General features: G+C 39.9%; 1 long non-coding RNA gene and 1 pseudogene across 1 annotated transcript in view; one reads left to right on the top strand and one right to left on the bottom strand.

Annotated features, from left to right (window-relative positions):
- Window positions 1–5,243: 5,243 nt before the first annotated feature.
- LOC108282803 lies at window positions 5,244–5,953 on the top strand (annotated as a pseudogene).
- Window positions 5,954–12,399: 6,446 nt separating this feature from the next.
- Window positions 12,400–25,153, bottom strand: part of LOC119467004 — a 20,923-nt gene continuing 8,169 nt past the window's right edge. Inside the window, exons 2-3 of the long non-coding RNA XR_005195518.1 lie at window positions 23,341–23,509; window positions 12,400–20,267 (exon numbers count right to left, since the gene is read on the bottom strand). This is a non-coding gene — a long non-coding RNA (uncharacterized LOC119467004). The remainder of the gene's footprint in view (window positions 20,268–23,340; window positions 23,510–25,153) is intronic.

The raw sequence follows: 25,153 nt of genomic DNA, 5'->3' as shown, positions 1-25,153 counted from the left end.
CTCAGCAAGTACTCACCTACTAAAGCAGAAGTCTGCTGTTGGATGGAAACCCAGCAGGCAGTTCGGGGAATAATTGCCAAAACTGGAGAGAGGTTACAGAGCAGCAACTCTGTAGAAGGGTATAGCAAAAGTAAAGTGAAACTAGATTATGCTGGAGTACTCAAGTCCCAGAGCCTCTAGAAATAGCCAACCAAGATTTCTACTCAAGTCCCAGAGCCTCTAGAAATAGCCAACCAAGATTTCTACTCAAGTCCCAGAGCCTCTAGAAATAGCCAACCAAGATTTCCCTCTGGAAGAACAGAACCCCACACTAAGTAAAATAGAAATTTTAATTAGATTTTAATTTAAATTAATAGAAAAATTAATTTAATTTTAATACAAAGAAGAGATGGCTGTCTGTTACCTTCATATGCTGAAAATAGAATTCAAATTCATATAAACAGAAAATGTAGAGAAGTCCTATATATAAAGGAAAGAAGGGACCAGAGAAAGCAGAAGTACAAAGAGGTCCTATTTGTAAATATCAGAAACGAAAGACGGGGCCTTAAAGACAAGCATGTCTAGGAAGGCCGTTCTGGTCTGCCACCACCCCTGTATTATAAATGTCTGGCAAGAAACTGGAAGGATGAAGGAAGGTGAAGCAGAGTCTTTTTCTCTCGCTCCATCTCAGTCAGAATCTCAGGCACCAGCTCCCCATTGTTTAAAGCATTATCTCCATTCCCACTGGACAGGCCTGCCAGGATTCCAGATTCCTTCAGGCAACTCTGGCCCGAGTCAGGGCTCCTCTGTCCTGTCAGCCCAGGGACTGGCTGTTGGGCTAATCTTGAAGTGTCTTAATGTCATTTGTTATCTTAGCTCTTACATCAACAGTGAAACTGAATTCCTTCATTCAATTGCTCTTGTTTCAAATACTCATGAGAAATATACTTCCTGAGTTTATACAAAGAAGAGATGGCTGTCTGTTACCTTCATATGCAAATGACGACCTAGCATGATGTAAAATTCCTGAGCTGCATGTGTTTGTTTTACGGAAGTTTGGAGCAGTGCTTCTTATATGTTAGCCATGCATCTGAATCACCTGGAGGGCACATTAAGACACTGATTTCTGATTTCTGAGTTCCACCTCCAGAGAACTGAAATTAGTATGTCTGGGATAGTGATCCATAGTGGTCCAGGATTTGGCTTTTTTTTTTTTTTTTGTTTTTTGCTCTTGTTGCACAGGCTGGAGTGCAGTGGTGCATTCTCCGCTCACTGCAACCTCCGCCTCCCAGGTTCAAGGGATTCTCTTGCGTCAATTTCCAGAATAGCTGGGACTGCAGGTAACTGCCACCACACGTGGCTCATTTTTGTATTTTTAGTAGAGACAGGGTTTTGCCATGTTGGCCAGGCTTGTCTCGCACCTCTGACCTCAGGCTTATCTCAAACCTCTGATTCACCTGCTTCAACCTCCCAGTGCTGGGATTACAAGCTGAGCCACTGCACCTGGCCCACGATTTGGCATTCTAACAAGACCCCAGGTGACACTGAAGCTGTCAGCCTACAGACCACATTCAAGTGGCATTCCTCTGAAACTTGCTTCACTATCTGCTAGCATTTAATGCTACCTAGAAGATGTCTGAATTCAGCCTCAGTCTTTAAGCTTAATAGGTGACAGGCGTATTCATAAGGCTATCCTTAACCCTGTAGTTCAGAAAATTTTCCAGAATATCGTGGCATTAGCCACCAACTGAAAATTTTCTGTTTGATCTGATGCTCGCTACCTTCCTTCATTTTAGAGAAAATATCTTCTAAAATCTTTTTAAGAATTTATTTGTTTCTGTTTCGTTTGTTCTATCCTCTATTTGAGGCAGAACCACCAAACTATCCACATGTTGGCCTCCACTATGGCTCCCTCATGCATGGTGGTTCTCCCAGGTTTCATGAGCCTTGGGAGAAGCCCCGCTAAGCCCAGTTCTTCAAATAATTGATGGATTGGGAAGAAAACTAGGCACTCTGGTAGCTTTGTCCTCACATACATTTCTTTCAAATCTGTTTACTTGGAAAGTAACTCAGCCAGCCAACCATGGGTCAGGCTGCTTGCAGAACCTGTGTCTGCATAATGGTAAGTTCATGTAGGTACCTGCTATTTCTTGATCCTGACACCAGTGCTGTTCTGTGGTGAGGAACTGAGCTCATTTCCTTTCTTGGCTTTCCGAGATTCTTAAGCTCTGTTCTCCAAATTGAAGGGACCTTAGAAAGATCTTCAGAAATTCCTGTGCTTTCTCTTCCTTCACTGACTGCAACATGCTCTATGGTACTATATGTTGACTCTTCCTTCAACCTGGTCAAAAGTAAACAATCTATTGGCTGTTGTTTACAATCAGTGTGATATTGTTTGGCTGTGTCCCCACCCAAATCTCATCTTGAATTGTACCTCCCACAATTTCCTCATGTCATGGGAGGGACCTGGTGGGAGGTAATTGAATCATTGGGGATACGGGTTTTTCCTTTGCTGTTCTCATGATGGTAAGTCTCATGAGACCTGTTGGCTTTATAAAGGGGAGTTCCCCTGCACATGTTGCCTTGCCTGCCACCATGTAAGATGTGCCTTTGCTCCTCCTTTTCTTTCTTCCATGATTATGAGGCCGCCCCAGCCACATGGAACTGTGAGTTTATTAAACCTCTTTTTCTTTGTAAATTACACAGTCTCAGGTATATCTTTATTAACAGCATGAGAACAGATTAATACACACTGAGAATAGAGAACATACTTGTTTTCTGAACAGACAAATTTTTCTGCACTATGCGTTAACATCTTTGTTTATTTAGGTGATTATACAGGAGGTGTAACGTTTTTATTTCCCAGTAAATTTTCTTTCCTAGTTTAAAGATGACTCATAAGGAGCAAGAAATTTTCCAATGCAAATAGAGGAATAATGCAGTGTGGTTTTCAAGGAGTCAGGAGGAGCAAGGAGAATCTATAAACCACATTCTTACTCTGAAGTACTTCAGGGTTTGACAGAATTAGTAGTTTCTACTTGAGAGACAAAGGAAGCAATGTCCTTAAGAGAAACCCAAGTTACAGTTAAAGCAAGAAGAGGCAAGGAACTGTCAATAAAGAAGCAGTCTATGGAAAAAGGGAAGTTTGATAATCATGTGGCTGGACTTCCAAAGCACAATGGAAAGTTTTATGCAGCATGGCAAGGAAAGGATGTTGGGCCAAGGGAGAAAATTCAGAATCTTATGGTGATACAAGCACAAGAGAGAACAGGGAACCAAAGGAGACTATGATTCAAATGGCATTCAAAGAAACTAGGAATGCTCAGCAGAGAGGGTTGCTACTTCAGACAAAAGAAAGGGGATGGGTGCAGCAGCTTCCTTCATCATCTGATGGAGTTAGGCATCTCAGATAGTGATCCAGGAAGTCCACATCTAGTCATTAGGTGCTCAGGAGTGGGCAGTCATCCTCCCAGCTTGGACGCTGGGTTTCTGGTTCCAGTGAAGATTAAGGCATAAAACCAAGGGAGCACAGGGACCAAGAGGTAAGCTACAAAAAGTACAGCTCTTCTCTGAGGCATGACCTACAAGATCCTGTCCAGAGACACAGGGGGAGGTAATGGTGATGGTCAGCGCTTTGGGCTATTTTGTTCTCCATCCTACCTGCCCCTCTTTTTGGCCCAAGTTCTAGAGTCGCCTGCTCACCCACCCCCTGCCTGTCTATGGTGGTTCCCTCTCTGGTCTTTAGCATCCGCACTGATAAAATGAACATAACATCTCTAATCATGCACATTCATGCAGTGAGGCAGATAATGTGAAAGGGCTTTGAATAATGTAGTAAGGGCAAGAGACTAGGATACTGTGTTCCCATTTCCCAATTCCCACTTCAGAACTGCTCTCATAGGCCCCAAGCCCCTTCCTCTATATTGGCCCCCCTTGATCACTCTTTGCCTATAGAGGGGCAAAACTACATGATATCCCAAGAACAGAGACCCATATTACAACTCCCATTTCTTTTCTTTGCTCTTTCTCGTGATCACTCTTAAACCAAGAAACTGAGACCATTTCCCGGATTGGTGGGGATTGGTGGGGGGCCTCCTCATTAGAACAAAAGGGAGCGTGTACATTTCATAATAGGCGTTCTGTGATTAAATGTCCCCAGGAGATAAATGTGCATTTCATAATAGGCGTTCTGTGATGAAATGTCCCCAGGAGATAAATGCTGGAGTCGGTCTTAGCACATCTCAGTTACTCATTTTGACACGTTTGGACAAGTGAGTTACTACCGCGCTCATTTGGAAAAATGACTAGAAAGCTACCTCCGATTTCTCAGCCACAACCCCAGGCTCCATTTCTTTCTGTTCGTTCCCGCTCTCGTGTTCCAGCCCTCCTTCCTTCGCTTACTCCTCAAACTTCCTGCCATAAGCCTCCTCTCCAGGGCCATCCACGTTGTTCGGTTTTCCAACCTACCCGTTTGCCCCAGCTGACTAATGTCGCCCCTTCCCAGTACCCAACCTCCCTGAACTCCCTGCACAGCTCTTCCTGTGATACCTCCAGAGCATCGGTGTGCCACCGCCCTGCTCGTAAGTCACCCCTTTCCCAGTGCCCCCGTATCTTTCCACCTCGTCCTCCCCATAGCCCTTCTTACTAGTCCCCTGTACTCTAGTCCCCACCCCCTTTCCAGCCACCCACAACCAGACCTGACGGATTACAAATCTCACCCTGGCGAGACGGTTTCCCTCCTACTGGGGCAGTTCTCAGGCAACTGAGAATTGCCAGGAGTGTGGATTCCCAGCAGCGACCTGGTGGACACAGGGACTCCAACACCATGGCAAGCGAGCATTCGGCCTGGCCTGCGCCTTTCCTCTCCTGCCTGGGCCACCAGCCTGCACAAGCTCTGCATTTGAACTGGCTTCTCCAGAGAACTTGGTCTGTGACTACAGAGCGAACTGCAGGACCAGGGGCAAAGAAGGTGGAGGAGTGAAGATCTGTTATCAAGGAGGGAAGTGATTGGCCAACGTGAGGTCCAGTTCTGTTTATTATCTTTTGGGTCTGCCACCTGATGGCAAGTCTTTTTCCTGACATTATCCAGAGGTGGTTCTAGTAACGAGGCTGGGTTCGGAGAGGGCAGAGCGGTATCATAAGAACGCTGTTGCCTGGTGACGGAGTGGGGCACCGTTGCCTGGAGATGCAGACAACGGTAAGAGGACGCTGAGAGAGCGCAGGACCCACCCTCACCCTCACCCTCACCCAGCACCTCCAAGGCCATGGTGGGACACCCACAGGAGAGGGTGGCCACAGATGAGGTCCGTCAGAACCAGATCTTGTGGGAGCTGTGCCTCAAAGAGTTACAAACCCAGAAACTCTACACGCAGTGCCACGTGAATCCCCTGCGCAAGGTTCACAAGATTAACCAGGAAGCCCATGTCTTGGCATAATAACCTGGAGGAACCTGCAGATGCCAGGTTTCTGAATCTCATTCACCATGCTGCCCAGGGGCCAAGGAAGAAGTGCCTGGAGGCACAGACTGAAAACCAGGAAATTGGATGGGACTCAGAGTCCTTGGTCGACCCAGAATGCAGCAACCACAGGCTGAACCACTTCAGGGTATACAACGACATCACTCTGCACAAAGCTAAAACGTGGAGCTTGGGAGAAGATGATCCCCAAAAGTAGCATCTCAGCGGTGGAGTTAGTCCCTGGATTTAATGTCCTAAGTATCCACTGCAGTATAAAAGTAAATATTATTTTAACCCCCACACCCTGTCCATAATTCATGGATAATGGCAGAAATTAGGAAGCATGAAAAATATGCAGAAGAAGGAAATAAAAATTGCCAGTCACAAAAGATCACAGATTTTATGATTGTTTATGTGAAATTTCCAGAAAAAGCAATATATAGAGAGAGACAGAAAGTAGATTAGTGGGGCTTAGAGGTTGGTGAGTTGGGAGAAGATGGGGAATGACTGCTAATGAGTATGGGAGAAGATGGGGAATGACTGCTAATGAGTATGGGGCTTCTTTTTTGGTAATGAAAATGTTCTAAAATTAATTGTAGTGGTGGTTATATGACTGTGAATATACTAAAATCTATTGATTGTATACTTTAAATAGGTGAATTATTATGTGATCTATGAATTATATATAAATTATATATCAATAAATGAGTTAAAATACAGTAACTGAAACTTAAGAACTCAATGTTTGCATCAGATTAGATACAGATGAAGAGAGGGTTAGTAAATTAGAAGATATATCAAATGAAAATATACAGACTGAAAAACAGAGAGATGTTTGGAAAATACTGAAAAGAAAATAAGGGATGAGTGGAACAAGGTAAAAAGGTCTAACATAGGCCTTAATTTATTACTCATAGATTCCATCTGCAATTGGAATCTCAAAAAGAGAATTGAGATAATGGGCCAGCAGAAATATTTGATAAGAAAGTAGCTGAGAATCTTTCAAAACTGATATCAAATCACAGTTTTGTAAGTGCTACACACCACAGACATGATAAATTAAAAAATAAAATAACCAAGCACATTGCAGTAAAATTGTTATAAAACAAAATAAAAGTATCTTAAAAGCATTCAGAGAGAAATGACATGTTATATTCAAAGAACTGAGTGCATATGGAAATATAACACATGATAAAGACCACACATTAAATTAAGAAAAGAGGAATTTTAAACTCAGTGTGGTTGATATAACTGGCAGAGTTATATGAAAAAAAGATTAAAGTGATTCATATGACACACCAGGATAAACTATACAAATGAATACAAGTAAATACTAGAAGAAAACATAAGTGTATACTTTAATAAGCTGGGAATAGGAAACCATTTTCTAATAAACTCAAAATTCAGAAGTAATAACAGAAATTCATAACAAATTTGACTAAAAAATATTTTGCATGGCAAAAACAATCTCTAAATCAATTACAGTGTTCAGGAGGATGGGTTCCCTGGCCTCAGGTCAACCTTGCAATGTGAAAGTTTGGGTCACGTGATTGGCAAGCACTTGGTGGAGAAAGGCCAGTTCCTCAAAGGAACATATGTCTGTCACTATTACACCATCAATTCGATACTATTTTTCATGTTGCATGTTCACTTATAACACAGATTTGTAAGTATACCTGGCTAAACCATGAATTCACCAGTTTTAAGCACTATTTCACAGAGCATAGTTTGCTTTTATACTAAGCAGAAGGGCAAAGCCTCATAATGTTAGTAATTGAATCTTTATGTCATCTCTAAACTTGGCTTTTAATATTTGATGTTCTTATTTTATTTTCTATCATTTGTAGTCTGTCATTCATTTTTCTCTTCAGCTAATATAATGGAAATAATCTGCCTATTGTTAGATTATTAGTCTTCAGCAATGAGACACAAGCAAATAGACTTTGATTACTTCATGGAGTTTAACTTTTCCATTTTAATTTGAAAGTGTAGCTTCTATTTTTATCTAAAAATTATGGAAGACCCCTATCCTACATGCTAATTACAGGAAGCATATGTGATTAATTTTATGAAATGGACAAGCTGAAAGTAATGAAAATAAAAGGCTACAGATTATTGTCAGGTTATGTCACATAAAAGATAATCTATCAACCTTTATGAACTTAAATAAATAATAGCTAAATTTTGTTGAGTGTTTTTTATATGCCAAATATTGTGCTAAAAGTTTTAAATGTAGACTATTTTGCTTAAGCTTCAAAATAACCCTTCAGGGTAGATACTAACAGAGTCCCATTTTATTAATAAGGAAACCATGGCTTAATAAACTAGTAATTGGTGGAACCTGGAATCCAACTCGGTGGTGTGACTGGAAGCTCTTCTCTCAACCCCTTCACTACATTGTCTTAAAGTGTGCCTTTACACACTTGAAAGTGCCTTAGGAATGTCTAATTTTTAAAACAATAAACTTATACTGGCCCTAAGTTATTCCATTTTGTGTTTCTATAAAGAATACCTGAGAAGGGGCAATTTATAAATAAAATAGGTTAATTTGGCTCATGGTATTGCAGGCTGTACAAAAAGCATCGTGCCAACATCTGCTTCTGGTGAGGATTTCAAGAAGTAGTTAATCATGGTGGAAGAGGAAGGGGAGTGGCATGCCACATGGTGAAAGAAGGATCAAGAGAGATGGGGAGGAGGTGCTATGCTTTTTTAAACAACCAGCTCTGTGTATACTAATAGAGCAAGAACTCACTCATTACTGCAGGGAGGGCACCAACCCATTCATGAGGGATCCATGCCCATGACCCAAACAGCTCCCACTGGGCCCTGACTCCAACATTGGGGGTCACCTTTCATCACAAGCTTTGGAGAGGACAAGTATCCATTATAGGTCAGATCCCATTTAAAAAATGTTTTATATGCACAGATCATGTTCAACAAATGATAAGTAAGCCATATGGCAACTGGGCAGATATTTTCCTTGTGTTGGAATCTATAGTCATACTGAATTCATAGTTGAGGGATTATTCTGCAGACACATAAATATAATTGTTCTGATTCCTACCTTACATACAAAGAAAGTCATGTTTAAAATAGAAGTGATGACTCCTGGCCAAAATCACTCCAAAAGTTCATATATTGCTTCAGTTTTCACGGCAGAAAAATAGCAACAAGAGATAAAATGCTTAAAGCACAAATAAAAGTAAAAATGACATAGGCAAATTGAAACACAAGAAAATCATCTCCATGGCAATATCTAGTAAAGCTGAAGATATCTTAGAAAGTGAGATAATTCCATTTCTAGGTATGTACTCTAGAGAAAAATCTCCCAAGATGCTGAACAAGAAATGAGCAGTGTGCATGGCTGAAGTTTGGGCCTGGTCTCCTCCAGGAAGTAGACATTGCTAGACATGGCATTTTGCATTTATGAAGGAAAGTGCTTAAAATGTTCTTTGCAAGATGGAGACCACAGCAGTACTTAAAACCGGGTTAGGGCTGCTGAGCTCCCTCCTCCAAAAAAAGATAGATCAAGATAAGTCGCTGACCACCTGGGAACTTGAGAACCTAAACGAACACTGGATCTCATGAATAAGAACTAAGTCAATCTGCCCACGATTTAAGGATCACTTCTATAATTATTTAAAAGTGTACCAATAGCTGTATATCATAGTAGAAAAGGAAGGCAGGATAGAAGGAAGGAAGTAAGGAAGGAAGGAAGGAAGGAAGGAAGGAGGGAGGGAGGGAAGGAAGAAAGGAAGGAAAAAGGGAAGAAGGGAGGGAGGGAGGGAGGAAAATTTGGAAAAAAAAATAGTCAACAGACAATATCACTATTTAGACATTTATTCTATATCTAAATTATTAGAACTAACAGAGAACTCATAAGCTGTGTGAATACATGATCAATATCAAATATCATTAAGATCTTTATATACAAACTAATGGAAAATGTAATAGAAGAAAAGCTTATAATCTCTTTCACAATAAAAAGGACTATAAGGTGTCTAAAACAAATTAACAACATTTTGAAGACCTTATGGAAAAATTTTTTTAACTATTATTTTAGGAAATAAAATACCTAATCAAATGATGATATATAGTAGAAAAGAATACTCAATGATTTAAATGTGATATTCCCCATTAATTCATGTATAAACTCAATGCAATTTAATCAAAAAGCCACTGTGGATTTTTGTAGAGTTCAATAATACTATTTAAAAGTTCATACAGAGGCGTAAAGGGACAAGAACAATGAAGACAACTTTGAAGAATAAAGAAAGGATAGGAGGATCCTACCAGCTATAAAGAGATGAATAGATCAGAGTAGCCTAGAAATACAAATGTGCGGAAATTTGATATGGAGATAACTTAGTAAATAAAAAGAGGATGGGGAATTTAATAAACGGTGCTGAATTATTATTATTATTATTTTAATAAAAAAGAAAATAAAATTGGGTCTCTTCACATATATGAAATGAAAATAAAATTTTAAACTTTGAGATTAAAACCTAGGAGAATATCTTAATAGTTTTAGAGTAGGGAAGACTTTGTTAAACAAAATACAAAATACACAAACACAAGAAAAGATTGATAAATTACTTGAAATTAAGTAGTGTTGAAACAAACATACTATATTAACAAAGTTATAAAAGAATCCATAACCTAGAAGAAGGCATTTATAATATACATCATGAAAAAAAGGCATTATATCCATAACTTTTATTAGATTGGTGCACAAGTAATCAGGTTTTTGCCATTGAAAATGTTGGCAAAAACAATGATTACTTTTTCACCAACCTAATAACAAATTAGTAAGAAAGTGCTAGTTCAATAGATAAATGAACAAAGAAAAATTACAGAAAAGGAAATTTGTATAGTCAATAAACACAAACATGTTCAATGTGATTCACGTACATGTATAAACATACACATGTTTAAGTACACATGGTACCCACGATTGGGAAGGTGGGAGCATGGGGGTCTTCAAATGTGGTTGTAATATTTTATTACTCTGATGCAAATCTGGCAACATAGTAAGCTTTCACAGAGCTGGGTAGTTGGTAATATTTATAAATTAAAAAGATATATAACGATTTCAAGTATCAATATCACATAAAATATTTTACTTTAAAAATTTGTTCGCTTCTAAATTCATATTCATACTGCTTACTTAGGAAAACTAACTTTTCTTCTAAAAGAGTGTTTTTCTATGGAAACTGTGAGAATGAATCTTTAAGCATTTGAGTGCTGTGGAAAATTTTTTAGGCAGTATGCTGTAATCAGCATCCTCTGCCAATGAGTTTTCTTTTCTTTCACATTACAAAGAATGTCAGTTGTGAATGCAGTCATGTAACTCTACAACATTACTAGGGGTGAACCACAGAACCTGAGAACTGTCGGGTTTTTAAAGTACACATTTCAGTTTTGAGCAAAAGAGCCCCTTGTTTCTGTGATGAATGAGATGTGGCATTTTCTGATTGGCAAGTGATCCATAGAAGGCACACAGGAAATGATCATGTCACCGTCCAACTTCATAATTAAGTGTAGTTTCGTCTGTCGCCTTAATTGCATTTGTTGGAAGCTGAGTCCTTGATTTCTTAATCACGTCTACATTTTTACTTGACTATGTAAAATGAATAAGAGGAGGAGACATATCTCCAAAGAAGTATAAATTTGGGGGATTTGTTTGGTATAGATAAGCTGGGTGTTCATCCTACTATTTTGCTGCCATAGTTCTCCCAGGAAAAAGCTGTCTTTGTATCATCTGGGCACTTAATGATGACTGAGAATTTGTCCTTCTAGTTAGATGCTGCTAAGTGATATTTCTCCCTTAACTGCCTTGCCTCTATTAATCAACTGGCCAATTTAAGTGTCTACGTCCTTGACATATCTTTACATATACAGATGTTGCATCCTAGCACAATTATGACTCACATCTTCCTGCCAGAATAAAAACAAAAAAAGAAAAAAGAAAAATGTACATGACAGGGCTTTGTATGCTGAAACCTGTTTTACAATGGTAATATAACAATCCTGGAAGTAGAGAAAAGGCAAACGCAGGCTTAGAGTCCTATTTTTGTAACTCCACGTCCCTTTAAAGGAAGAGATGTTTAGTAGCTACTGTCTCTTTTGAGCATGAAGCTTCCTTCAAGGAGAGGTAGGTGGATGGAAAGGGTCTGGTATTCACTATGACCAAGCAAGCCCCAGTTTTTTCAGGAGGGTGAAACCATTGCAAGCCCACAAGAAGTGTCTGGCAACAAGTGAGTTCCCAGTGTACCCATGGTGATTCCAAAAGCATAATCACACACTGATGACTGTGTGGGAATGGGTAGAGGAAAAGCCCACTCCCAGCATCCTTTCTACAGACTGGCATGCTAGTCTGTGTGCAGAGACACTTGGTTCCACATGCAACACATGCCTGCCAGCACTAATGGGTTTGCAGAGTCAAAGATTTCCACTTCCATCACTAAAATATCTCTGGACATACTAACCTGAAGCTATTCACAATACTGATATTATTGGTGGACCCACAGGCTGACCGTGGTTCACAGTGCAGGTGTGGCTTTGATAAAAGGCACAGAGAAGCTGACTCTTCACATTTCTGCTTCAATTCAAGGTGGTGATACTCATTTTTATGACCTTACACATTAAACAAGACAGCAAACATTTGTTTTATGTAGGCTTTTCTCTCTGCAGCCCCAAATGATCTCAGTCCCAGGATAGATTGAGGCAGCGCCCTTTAGGTGAAATAGGTTTTACCTCTCAATTATTGCTTTTATTTTTGCTTTTCAAAATTATTCCTGTAAAATAGTATTTTATTCTATTTTGCATATCTATTTGGCTCAAGTTTTTGTATATCTTTTGGTGCATTCTAGATATGCAATTTTATTGTAAAACACATTTTAGGATTTATTCTAAAATTGCATATCTAGAATGCACCAAAAGATATACAAAAACTTGACCCAAAAATCTTAATACGCACATTGTGTCAACTTTCACGAGCAGCTCTGCTGATTCATTTTCTCTTCCACCTCCACTTCGCATCACCTCCACATCAGTCCTAACTCCCTGCCTCCCGAGAAGCCCTTTTCTGAGAATACAGCAGATTGTTTGAGATGAAAAGACAGGACAACAGATGCTAAACAGCACCATGTTCTACATTCTCAGGAAGCTAGAGGGTGCCTAGAAGAAAACTGAATAATGCTGATGTAGGACTGTTATTTATGGAGGAGGAGGGAAAGAGGAGTCTCAGAGGAAAAGATTGCTCATTTCTGTGCCCACAAAGTGTGTGGTTTGCCATTTGACAAGTATGTTTAATACTGTAAGTTTATGTACTGACCCCTTGAAAGTACCAATTCTCTAAAATGATGTCATTTTCCTTAATTGAGACATGAATGAATGCATCAGAATTCAGAGGAGGTTGGCCCTTCAGGAGTGCTAGTGTCTAACAGAGCTTAACCTTGAAGTCAAGGTTAGGACCATGGAAACCTCACAATGACAGCAAGTTACTGTTGATGCAGTCAGTCTCAGCTTCTTCACAGGATAACAGCTTTGGACAGTAATAGGAAAAATGATCTCTTGTGCTCAGTACTGTAGTCTATCTTCCTACCTAATTTAAGTATTAATTACCATTTCTTCAAGGCTACTGTGGCCAAAGTAGAGCTATTAAATGTGTTGTATCTCTTCCTCCCCATCCCTCTGCCTCCACCTTGACCAATCTTCTTCCCTAGAGTGGCTCTCCTGTCACATCCCATCTTCCTGTAGCCCCCACTCTTTAATCTTCCTGAGGCCACGCTTCTGGGCAACATCTTTTGTGATTTCCTCAATTAAATTTGCTAAACTTGTAGGATATGTACTGAGGACAAATGCCATAGTGGAAAGACAGGCTTTTGATGGCCAAACACACCTGGAGTCAAAATTACCTCTTGAACAAGGGAAAGCATAATACCTCCCCTCCAACATTCTTCCCTCATGAGAGTGAATCATGACTGCAGATTCTGGTATCTTTGGTCCCCAACCCAGAAATCTAAAAGCCAGTCTGACCTGCACAATCCCAAATAAGCCAGCCCTTTTGTACTGTGATGGTCAATTTGTGAGGTCAACCTGACTAGATTAAAGGATACCCAGATAGCTGGTAAAGCATCAGCTATTGTCAATGGATAGGCACCGAGCCTGTCCCTCTTCTGCTGAAAGGAAAACCCAGGCATATGTGCTATTGATTAGAATGACTGGGCTGTTCCAGGTGTCTATGACGGTGTTTCCAGAAGCCATTGGTGTGTGAGCCAGTGGACTGAGTGGGAAGATCTGCCCTCAATGTGGACAGGTGCCATCCCATTGGATGGAGGCCTGAATGGAACAAAAAGATGAAGAAACGGGAAATTTAATCTCTCTTCCAGTGCCAAGACACTCTTCTTTCCCTGTCCTTGGATATCACAACACCAGGTTTTCTGGCCTTTGGACTCCAGGACTCATGTGAAGCCTATTTCCCCACCACCATGCTGTCAGACTTTCAGCTTCTGATGGAGGGTTACACCATTGGCTTCCTTGGTCCTGAAGCCTTTACGCCTGGGCCAGGCCATGCTATCCACTTTCCTGGTTCTCTAACTTGCAGACAGCCTATCTTGAGGCTTCCCAGCTTCCATAATCAAAGAAGCTAATTCCTCTAATAAATCCCTTTTTATATATTGCTGTCTATATTCTATAGTTTCTGTCTCTCTGTAGAAAGCTGACTAAAAGAAGTTCCTTTCACTTGAAAAGTTTCCTAAAATCCCATTTCATTTTCAGAAATCTTCCAAAACATGCTCTTATAGCAAAATATTCTGCTCATTCTGACATTCTAAATGGTACATACATCCATGTTACTACACGTCAAAAGTGAGTTGCTCTACTTTTGGGGGAGCCAAGAGTCCTTTTAACACACTCCCTTTAGCTCCATGGAAAAGATTCTCCCTTCACTACATATATAATTTACTGATTCATCAGATCACCAGCCAATCCTTCTCCTCTCACTTGTAATTTTCTCACTTTATGTTGGCTTGGTTCAAGGTCAAATATGCAACTTTAGTTAGTTCCAACCTCACAAGTTTAAAGATAAATATATGAGGTTTTTTTTCCAAATAGATAAAGTTCTATCTCCTGGCTGCATTCTGCATCTAGTAATTGATGCGTTTAGTTACATATAAAGACACTGAGAATGCTACAACACATTGCTATGCAATAGAACCACAATGATTGAACTTTTTTGTATCTATGGTAGTCACTACCCACCTGTGGCTATCAAGCATTAAAAACATAGCAGTATGACTAAGGAACTACTGTTTACATTGTACTTGCTGTAGTTTGAATGTTTGTCCCCTTCAAAACTCATGTTGAAAGTTAATCTCCAATGTGGCAGTATTAACAGGCAGGGCCTTTAAGAGGTGAGTGGATCATGGGGGCTCTGCCCTCACGAATAGACTAATTCGTTCCTGAATGAATGTGTTAATATGTTAATGGATTAGTGGGTGAGCATGGGAGTGGGATTTGTGGCTTTATAACAAGAGGAAGACAGACCTAAGCTAGCAAGCTTAGCCCCTCATCATGTGATGCCCTAAACTGCCTCTAGACTCTGCAGAGAGTCCTCACTAGCAAGAAGGCCCTCACCAGATGTAGCCCCTTGACCTTGGACTTACCAGCTTATGTATCTGTAAGAGATAAATTATTTTTCTTTGTAAATTACCCAGTTTCAGTAATTCTGTTAGAAGCAACAGAAAACAGACTATGACAGTACTTAATTGCAATTAATTTCATTTTATGTAGCCACAGGTAACTTCTGCCTATTCTACTGTGCAGTGCAACTCTAGACTAATGAGGTTCTATTTTCACTGGAAGTAAAAACTTATATTAAAATTCCAAAATAATAATAATAATAGCCATTATTGCTATCACTGTTCATGTAGAAGGGACAAATAGAGATAGTGAGTTAATTTAAGGATCCACATTTTCATCACGTAGTAGAACCCTAGGGAATAATCTAAAATCATGGCCTATTAGGGACAATGCTGTATGGAAATTTTTACTCATAAAAGGCAGTATAACATAAAAGGGCACAGTCTCTGGACCCAGACTTCCTTATAAGCTGTGTATCTTAGCCAAGTTCTTAACTTGTTGTGCCTTAATTTCCTCAACAGTAAGATTGAGACAATAATAATGTTGTTATTCCATATAAAATAATTAGAACTGTGACTTGTACATGATAAGCACTCCATAAACTTTAGCTGTCATCCTCCTTAAAGAATGAAGACAGCCCAAAATCTGTGTTAACACTGGCACCATATGTAACTGATTTCTTTCAAAGGATTCAAGTCCCTTTAGAAATACGTGATATCTGTGGTCTAAGGAAGTTTGACATTTAACAAATGTCAAGTTGCCTTCTATCAAAAGACTTCCCATGGTAATTGTCCATTAGTTATTCAAGGACCTGTGGATAGAATTTTCCCACATCTGGTTGAACATGAGTACTCCATTAGCCAAAGCATTTACAGAGGAAGCATGACACATTGAACCCTTTCTTTCATCTAGGAAGAACATTTCCTTAGATTTAATCAGTTTTTAACCAGAAACTACAGACATTCAAGTAGAGATGTAAGGAAAGTTTTAATGGGGTTAAAAATTCCTCAAAAAATATTATCAGAAATATTCATTGTTTGTGATAAAATCAAAAGCTAATTTTGCCACAATGTAAATCTCATCAATATATTATAATAGTGCTTAAAATTGCTTTATTCTATCAAAAATAATACAATTTAGAAAGAAAAAAGAATTTTAAAATAATTTTGTTCACATTTTTCTCAGTTTTGGATCTCCCAACTTTTTCCATCTCAAAAATATTACTTTCAAAACCTTGATTTTCCTTAGAAAACAAGCAAAAAGAATGCTATGCTATGAGAGTTAATAAATGAGGTTGTCATTAGAAACACCTAGAAAGTCTAGAGAAGAAACCTGACTTGTGATGTCACATTTGTTAGGGAATTTTAAAATAATTTTTCCCCCTACAGTTTCCCCATTGGACAAATGACTTCTGCATGGTGAACATTGGGAAGAAGGGAGTAATCTACACATCTCTCCCCCTGGTCCTTATGCCCACCCCTTCCCTCCAGCCAGGGAGATCCCTGGAAGGACCATTGATTGGGATGAGAGGAAACAGATGCTACTCCTTTCCTCTAACTTCCCAGCCTTCAGCAACCCATTTACCCTCAACACCTGGTTCCTCGATTTAAAATTAGTAACTGGCAACGTGGTAATTTCCAAGATCCCTTTTGATTCTAACATTCTGCAAACTTAACAATTTATAGAAAATCTCTTAATTATCTTCTATTTATCAGCTAATGTGGGAACCATTTCTATTTTCCCTTCAAAAGAGTTTTGTTCTTATAACTGCATCTGCATGAGATGCAGCCAGCCTACCCAACTATGAAGCTGCTCATCTGAGTTTTCTCTTCCAAGTACTCCTTGGTGTCTTAGAATAATGGAGTATAATATCCCACAAGAGCAGCAGTGTTTCAGTGCTCCTGATTAAGTGCTGAGGTTAAATGATGTCTGTTAGAGTATACTACATGGAAGGATGAATACAGGTAAACAACATTTTAATAACACCAATTGATTATTTTTACAACTGATTATCATCAAAAATGTCTACTCTTTAATTTTTTCAGTACCATATGCCTGGCATAAGGTAGAAGCAATAGAAACTAAGAGCTGTCTTGTATTTATGAACCTCTAAAAGTGGGCCAAAGTGTGCTTGAGAAACTTGCAAACTCCACGGAACAACCTCAGAGAAGCTGAGTGATCTCCTCCTGTCTCAGGCACAGTCGAAGACAGAGCCTCCAGCAATTATTTCCCCAACTCCTGGTCCCTTCATTTCCTTACCCTAAAGGCTGGGAACATCTGTAACTAGCCTCTGGTCTGGCTTGCCCTCAGTCACACTTCATATTGTACTATGGTTCCAGTGACTGTATCAAGATCTTGTCCTCAGGTGTCTTCCTGAATTCTCAGCTGGGTGTTAGGACTGTCTCTGTCCACCATACCTTCACAGCTAGCTAAGAAGTGGAGTCACTTCTCAGCGGTTTGGTTAGCTGTGCTCGTCTTGCCTCTCAAACTCTTCAGCTATTGTTATCTTCCCTCTGAGTCCCTGGTCCAAAGTTGCCCTGCATATCTGTGCTTGTGTTAAAAGAGCATAAATAACAATGCGTCTAGCTCTGCCAACTCACAGTGACATCTCTTAGATGCCTGGCACTGTGCTGGGACTTGGGGTACAATAGCAAATAAAGCATTGTTCCTGTCTGGAGTAGCAAACCATCTAAACCAGGGTTCCTTGTCTGTGACTTCAGGGTCATCAGAGGCTCCTGAAAAGTCACATGTGCTCTGGGCATTTTCAACCATAGTGTTGGTTTTGGGGTCTGGGGTTTTGTGTTTGTTAATCTGTTTGTGTGTGCAGCCTCTTTCTTGAGTACACAGTACACACTGATAAATATGATTCAGTAATAATAATTGAGTTTGGAGTTCTTTCTTTTTCAGAGAATAATCCACTGTTAAGTGAGGGCACTGTCATTTTCATTTATTTTTAAATCTTTCACACTTTTAATACTCATAACAGTAGACTTGTGTTACATGATTAAAATGTTGTAAGTCATTTGATATATTGTCCCCAGATGGGAGATGTAAAATAGGATGTTTGCCCACAAATTCTCTTCCAAGACTTAGCAAGCAAGTGGGTCGTAAGAAGCAGTCCAGTTTGCCAGTACTCTGGATATACTTATTTAGTTCATCTGCTTGCAAAGCATTTCTGTATCTCATTTGTGTTTATATTATCCCAGGAAAATATTGACAAATGAGTTACAAAATTTCTACTTTATACATGAAGAAGGATAGGTGAGGTCAGAGAGTCTCCCAGAAAAAAACATATTTGTCAGTGGCAGTGTGGAGTCCAGGATTGAAAATCTCGCATGGGTGGGCTATGTGTGTGTGGGGGGGTCTTTCCAGTTCTGCTTCCAGACACTGCCCATTCTTTGTCTATCCCAGGGGCTGGGTGGTCTGTATGGCCCTTCAAGCCCATTATTTAGATATTTAGAAGGCCAGGCCCCTGTTCATTTGTTCTCCGCCTTCTTCCAGCTTCTATGTCTAGCCCCAAGCACACTTTGATTGTTAGGCCCTCCCATATCCCTGAGACGTGAGTGGTTAGACACCCCCAGCCTCCACAAGATGCTTAGAATCCAGCTCTTAAATCATTCCCAGGAACCTGAGAAAAGGAAGAGTCCATGAACTCAGAGCTCATATCCCTTCCTGTGCAGATAAACTCAGTTAATGCACATCTACATCAAGGCAGGACAAAATTCCCAGCTGCAGGGAGAAGACTCAACAAGGCCCTGGTGGGGGCAATTCTAGGCGGGCATGGGTCTCTGACATGATGTACTGACCTCATTGGGCAGCACCCTCCTGGGCATTCAGCCTACACCCACCCAAAGCTCCTTTGCCTCTGCATCATAGGGGAAAAATATGTGGAGAGAAAAAGCACAGGAACATGTCTGGTCCTGACCACAGGGCACACCTTCCTGAAAGGAAAAAAGCTGGATTGTTCATAGGAAATAACAGAATAAGCATTAGTTAATCTAATTATGGTATTTAAAACAACAGCAACAGAGGGGCTTCCAAATGGTTTCTTTGCTGACTGCTCACTTGGGTTGAGAGACCCAGGAATAAATGATAGGTATGCCACAGTCCAACAGGGCCTGGCCCATCTGATAAAAACGAATGTCCTTGCTCACAATGCCTGTACCATTTAAAATGAAAACTAATATTTGGCTGTGACCATAAATGCTTTTTTTTCGTCATCTTCCTTTGCCTCGACTGCTGTTGTGGGGGTGGAAAGTAGAAGTTAATGGGAGCAGGAGGACAAGGCGACCCTCCACAGGTCTAGGCTGGCACCTTCGACACCTAAATCCATGGCTAACAGAAGTCACCCTATACTTCCTGTGTCTGCTCCAGGCCAGGACAGGGATAGAATCTCATGTGGACCTCAATCCCATGTGGAAGCCAGCTGGGGGGTCCCTGCCACCCTGTGTAGGAAAATAAACCACAAATCAACAGCAGGAGATTTGCATTCAAGGAAAGAGATTCTTAGACTAGTTCCCAGTCCTGTCATACAACCTAGTGTGTCAAAAACAGATTATTGCATTTATGGTAATTTCTGGAGGAGCGGGAGAAGAAAACACATGATTTGGCACATTCTGGGGGATTTAACAAAACCTCTTTATCAACCGCACCCATGCTCATGGCTCTTTTTCAGAAACTTGTAAACCCATAACCAACATCAACCCTGACCAGTAGTTTCATCTTCTTAATCTGCTGGATGCGGTGTAATGACCATCCAGCATTTCTGACTGAGGAGTTTCTTCAACAAGGAGCAAATCTCAGGAGTTCCTAGTTTCAGTAAGACTCAAGTGTACAGGATTCGACTGGCTGTGTGACAGCCTGGATCTATTTTTAATTCTCTCCATTCCAAGTTGCTATCGCACTGTGTCTGGGGGGTACTTTGAGGGATCATATTCGATGACCATCCTCACACTCACACCAACCTAAGGAAAAGAGTAGCCAGGAAGATACTAAAGCATCTCAGTAGAAGAGGCCACAGAAACTCACCTTTCAAGGCAGGTGGCTGTAGTGAGAATTAGCTTTGAATTCTCCATGAATCTCCAGGAATCACCATGCAGTCCAGTCTGTACAAAGCCTTGTGCCAGGCAGCATCGCAGAGCAGGATGAGGATGGCTGGGTTCCTCCACCATTCTCCACTGCAGAGGACTATCAATAAGAAACAAGGGGTTTCTTGGGTTGAAATGAGTACTTTAATGGAAAGGCTGAATGGTAAAAATGCTACAAAGAAGCCTAACAGAACTGATCACTTGATGACAGTACTGCTTGGCCTGAGACATCTAGAAAAAGCAGCAGCATGGCTGGATTATATATTTTTTTGTTTGCTGCTTTGCTTTTTTGGAAGGAGACAGTCATATTTGTTTCCCTTAATTGACAAATAAAAATTGTATATATGTGTCATGTGCCACATGTTTTAAACATATATGCATTATGGAAGGGCTAGGTGGAGCTAATTAACACACGTGTTACCTCACATACTTATTTTCTTGTGGTGATAAGACTTAAGATCTACTCTCGCAACAATTTTCAAGAATATTATGCATTGTTACTACCTACAGTCACCGTGATGTGCAATAGATCTCTTGAACTTACTCTTCCTATCTACCTGAAATTTTGTAAACTTTGATGAACTTCTCCCCAACCCTCTATGCCCTCCCTCCACAGACCCCGGCTACCACCATTCTACTCTCTGCCTCTGAGTTTAACTTTTTTAGATTCCACAGGTAAGTGAGATGGTGAGGTATTTGTTTTTCTGTACCTGGCTTCTATCACTCAACATCATGTTGTCCAGGTTCATTCATGTTGTTGCAAATGACAGGATTTCCTTCTTTTTTAAAGATGAATCATATCATCAGAGAAACACAAATTAAAACCAAATGATGTGTAACATCATGCCTATTAGAATGGACTTGATCAAAAAGACAAAATAGAAATGTTGGAGAGAATGTAGAGAAAACCGAATCTTCACACCTGCTGCTGGTGGGAATGTAAATTAGTACAGACATCATGGAAAACAGTATGGAGGTTCCTCAAACAATTAAAACTAGAACTACCATGTGATCCAACCATTCCACTACTGGGAATACATGTAAAAGGAATGTCATCAGTATGCTGAAGAGATGTCTCACTGCCTTGTTCATTGCAGCACTCCTCACAATAACCGTAAATGGAATCAAAGTGTCCCTCAATGGATAAACGGATAAAGAAAATGTGGCATATGTACACAATGGAATGCTCTTCAGCTTTTAAAAAGAAGGATTATTTTTCTTAACTGATTGCTGCCTGGTGAGTTGTGAGTAGACCTCCCAATTATTTCCCATTCATAGTAGCTTGGTAAGAGCAAAGAGAAAATGAGTGGCAAAGAATTGTGTAGTAGTAAGTAGACTTCAGAGTGCTGTCAGCTGTGCCATTCTTTTTTTTTTTTTTTTTTTTTTTTTTTTTTTTTTTTTTTTTTTTTTTTTTTTTTTTTTTTTTTTTTTTTTTTTTTNCGCCAGGAGCTAGGCTGGAGTGCAATGGCACAATCTCGGCTCGCTGCAACCTCTGCATCCCAGGTTCAAGCAATTCTCCTGCCTCAGCCTCCCAAGTAGCTGGGACTACAGGCGCAGGCCACCACGCCCAGCAAATATTTGTATTTTTAGGAGAGATGGGGTTTCAACGTGTTGGCCAGGATGGTCTTGATCTCTTGACCTCGTGATCCTCCTGCCTCAGCCTCCCAAAGTGCTAGGATCACAGGCTTGAGCCACCACGCCCAGCCACACTGTACCATTCTTAACAAAACAAAACATTGTGGTGATGGTTGGACAACAATGAGAATATACTTAATACTATTGAATTTCACACTTAAAAGTAGTTAAAAGGATACAATTTATGTTATGTGTATCTTACCATAAATTTTTAAAACTGTGCAAATCTATTCTCAATAACAAAGACATGGAATCAACCTAAATGCCTATCAATGTTATACTGGATAAAGAAAATGTGATACATATACTGCAAGGAATACTATGCGACCGTAAAAAGGAACAAGATCATGTCCTTTGGAGGAACATGGATGGAACTAGAGGCGTTTATCTTTAGCAAACTAATTCAGAAACAGAAAACCAAATACAGCATGTTGTCACTTGTAAGTGGTAGCTAAATGATGTCTATACATGGACACATAGAGGGGAACAACACACACCGGGTCCTATCTGAGGGCAGAGAGTGAAAGGAGGGAAAGCATCAGAAAAAATAACTAATCGGTACAAGGCTTAATACCTGGGTGACAAAATAATCTGTACCACAAACTCCCATGACACAGGTTTACCTATATGACAAACCTGCCCATGTACCCCTGAACTTAAAAGCTTAAAAAATAAAGGTACAAGTACCATTGGCCCTCCATATCCACAGGCTCTGCCATTGATTCAACCAACAGCGGATCAAAAATATTCTGGAAAAATACTACAAAATAACAATACAAAAAATATAAAATATACAGTATAACAACTGTTTGCATAGCATTACATTGTATTAGGTATTATAAGTAATTCAGAGATGATTTAAAGTATGAGACAATATGTCTAAGTCACACGCAAATACTCCACCGTTTTGTATCAGGGACTTGAGCATCTGAGGAGGGTCCTGGAACCAAGCTCTCACCAACACTAAGGAACGACTGCATGCAGAAATGAAGTCATCTTAGGCAACCATGGCCAGTGTTTTAAAGACCAAAGAAAGAGAACCAGAGAACTGTGTTCAGTTGGACGTTGGGAGCCAGACAAGACACACCAAAAAGCTCATCTTGGAGTGGCAGCACTTGTGCTGCTCACAGTGGAGAGGAATATATTTTCCTAAACTATAGATCACTTTTTTCCTCTTTCTTTGAATTTTGTCACCATGAAAATGGAAGCTAGAAATAGGACATAAGATTCAAGGCCATCACTGGAGAAGATACGGCTCATATTCTGGGCTTCCAAAAAGATCTTTTGAGAAGAGTTCAGATGTTCTTTACAAAATTTCAAAATAAAGATAAATCTGAGGTTATTCCTTCTGCATAGCTGCAGCAGCTTGAGTAGCCTTTATACTTGATATTCCAGTATGCCTATTAGCTCAAGGTTACCTGCTGTTTACTCAAATGGCTGGGAGAGGGGCCATTACACCTGGTTGAGAAGGCAGATATACCAACTGTATTTCTAGAATAGTAGATCTAGGAGTGGTCAGTGAGCCCAGGCAGACACACCAGATGTAAGTAACAGGTCCATAAAGCAGAGCCATGCACATCAGGAAGTGTAACAGGAGCAGAAATGTCATAGTAGAGCCGGATTCCAAAACCAAGGAATGCTGTCCAGGAAAGGGTCTAAGGCATCAGTCCAACTGATTGTGAAGGTAATTCTCAAGACCTGGAAAAACTGCAAAGGAGATTTAGAGTTAAGGGAATTTCAGACAAAAGAAATATTTCTTATATATATATGCCAGTTAATAGTAACAAAGACTGCCTCCACTTATGGAGCAACAGCTATATGCCTGAAAGAATTCTAAGCTAGATGCATATGTCATATTTCATCCTCGAAATGCTTTAGGGAAGGTATCATTGTTACTGGTTTTGCAGATGAGGAAACAGGTTCACATTAAGAGAAGACACAATCTGAGTGGTAGAATTTCTAATGATTTGTTTGAAAAAGGAGCAATATCATTTTATCTTCCTCAGTGAATTGCAATGGGCAGCCTGGGCCAGACCACTTTCAGCATTTGGACCTGGACAATCCCTGATTATAGCAGACAGTTTCACAAAACAAAGGATATTTAGCATCCACAGGACACCTTCACACCCAGATGCCTATGCACTCCCAAGGCTGTGACAACCCAAACACCTCACCCATATCCAATTAACTCCCATTCTGTCAGAGGTTCACTGAGAAGAGTTTGTCTATACCCTTTGTTTCCTCTCTCTAAGCACCACACAAGATAAAACAGCCTCTTCACTACACTATGACCAGATTTTGAAAATGGCTTGTGTGAAAATTTGTCCGAGACCTTTGGAAATTCTCAGTAGGCTAAATCAACTAATTACCTATGGTCTTGCTTTCTCATCTCTTTAAAAACATCAGGAATTTATCAGTAACAGACAAGAAAGCATGTTCCTTTGAGAGAACTCATGTTGCCTCATGGGTTAAGACTTTGATGGTCCAATTCTTTACTAATTATAACCTAGTGTCAGTTGTCTGGAATGGAAATGTGATGTAATAATTCTCCCTGGATTTTTTTTAACCAAGATTACATTTTGAATCTTCTAGTCTTCTGACATGGGGTCATGGCAAGTCAAACTTTACATTATTGGCCACACATCCTTGGTTTTATACTTCAGTTGCTTTTTTAAAGAGCCGTCTGATGTTGGTCATTTAAACTAAATCTATTTTGCTAACAATAAGAGCTAATATTTATTGTGTGTGTACTAGATGCCAGACAGTGTTCAGAGTGTATGATCTCATTTTGTCCTGACGTAACCCTAGAAATTGCCATTATTTCCAATTACAGATATTAATCTATTTGGGAATATTCTGGGTATTGACCACCATTTGGTCTAAGGCTTCTACATTTTTTTCAGCTTGGAGAAAATTTTGGAAATTTTCTTTCTCAGTCAATCTTCAAAACACAAGATTTCTTGACCCACTATTTATGCTGGTTCTGTAAGAATAAAATTAGTTCACCCCTGGGAGGGGGGCTTTAAAAAGTGAGTGAAATCACAAAGATTTCAGGAGGTTGTCACTCAAACAAGTAGATATGCTGAAGTTGCCAGCAGAGACAGACTAGCAGGTAGTGGAATAATAACTAATATTTTATTAGTGTCAGAGCTTCGTTCTTTCATTAATGTTTGAATAAGATAGGTCTGTTTTATAATGTTTTCTAATGTATGTTTCTGGGTCTACTTACTTGTCCCGTATGTTTTGTCTTTTCTCCCCTTTCAGGTTTTTTCTTTCTTGTTTCTCTCACTCAGTTTGAGGTAGCCTTTTGGGTCCCTTTTTGCTTTGAAGATATCTTTTTTTTTTTTTTTT

This window comes from Cebus imitator, unplaced genomic scaffold, assembly GCF_001604975.1.
Source record: "Cebus imitator isolate Cc_AM_T3 unplaced genomic scaffold, Cebus_imitator-1.0 Scaffold251, whole genome shotgun sequence".
NCBI lineage: Eukaryota > Metazoa > Chordata > Mammalia > Primates > Cebidae > Cebus > Cebus imitator.
The sequence above is the reverse complement of the archived record's forward strand: the minus strand, read 5'-3'. Positions and strand labels throughout refer to the sequence as shown.